Source organism: Elephantulus edwardii, unplaced genomic scaffold (assembly GCF_000299155.1).
Source record: "Elephantulus edwardii isolate Elephantulus edwardi_28Jun2011 unplaced genomic scaffold, EleEdw1.0 scaffold00184, whole genome shotgun sequence".
In the NCBI taxonomy this organism is placed as follows: Eukaryota; Metazoa; Chordata; class Mammalia; order Macroscelidea; family Macroscelididae; genus Elephantulus; species Elephantulus edwardii.
In genome coordinates this window covers 5,119,851-5,121,147 of record NW_006399934.1, presented here as the reverse complement: position 1 = coordinate 5,121,147, position 1,297 = coordinate 5,119,851, and the positions used below count along the sequence as shown (strand labels likewise).

The following is a 1,297-nucleotide window of genomic DNA, read 5'->3' as shown; positions in this document are numbered from 1 at the left end:
GGTTCCAAAAAAAAGAGACACCACTATTAGATGGGAGCCACAGGTCCCTAGGGCCTTCCGCCATGCTTGGACTGATTTAATTTTTATCACTGCTTGAACAATAAGTCCATAGGACACTAAGATCAGTGCCATAGGGAGAAGGAGCAAAACTAATGTGGCCACAAAAAGCTGGACTTCATTTGCACGGATGTCAACACATGCAAGCTTGATCATAGCAGGAATCTCACACAAGAAGTGGTGAATTCGATAATGCCCACATCTGGGAAGTTGAATGATGATGGTGCTCTGGATGAGTGTTTCCTACTCCACTTAGCCATTCTATTCCTGCTAAGGACTTGCAGAATGCTGGGTGCATGATAGTAGTATAACTGAGAGGTTTGCCGGCAGCCACTTAGCGATCAAGTGCCATAATAGTAAGGAGTACCCATTCAGTAGAACCCAAAGATAGAGATACATAGAGTTGTATGACACAGCCGATCTGGGTGATAGTCTTGGCTGGTCCCTTTAGATTCCACAATAGCTGAGGAACAACACTAGTAGTGAAGCAAAGGTCAAGAAAGGAGAGATTTGTGAGAAAGAAATACATAGGTGTATGGAGTTTTGAGTCCACAATGCAAAGCAGTATGATGGCTGTGTTACCCATGAGGGTCAGAAGATAGGATATCAAGACAACCACAAAAAGGACTACCTCTAATTGTGGCTGGTCTGAGAATCCGAGCAAAATAAAATGTCCCCCAGATGATTCATTGTTTTTCTCCATCACCCTGCTAAGATAAATGAGAAGACGGGAGATAGGGAAATCAAAACAGGGAGATATTATTACTCTTTGCTTTCAATAACTGAGATAACCTCTTAGGTAATTTTGTTTGTTTTGTTTTTTGCCTAAAAGAAACCCTAGTAATGTTTCACAGAAAAGGGGAAAATTGATTATTTAAAATATCATCTTAAAGTAATACATCACTTTTTATCACATTTTCCTCATGCACATTTAGTTCATCCTTCTTTGTTCATGTTACTTATTTTATTTCTCATTTTCTGAAAACCAGTTTTAAAGATAATATACTAAAAGGAGGAGAAAAGTTTCAATTTATGTAACTACAATTTTATTTGTAGCAGTTAGAAATATAGAAGGACATGTTTAGAATAAGTATTAAATGGATTATGAATGATCATTATTCTAAATAACACAAAATAGAAAGCAGGACAATGTTTCACATTGAGTAGTGAGTCAGAATAAAATATTAATAAAATATATATTGTGGCTTTCATTCTTACAGACTTGATGAGACACAATAAT

At 36.9% G+C, this 1,297-nt stretch overlaps 1 pseudogene; it reads right to left on the bottom strand.

The window, feature by feature from the left end:
• Positions 1 to 760, bottom strand: LOC102853388 (annotated as a pseudogene).
• Positions 761 to 1,297: the final 537 nt, after the last annotated feature.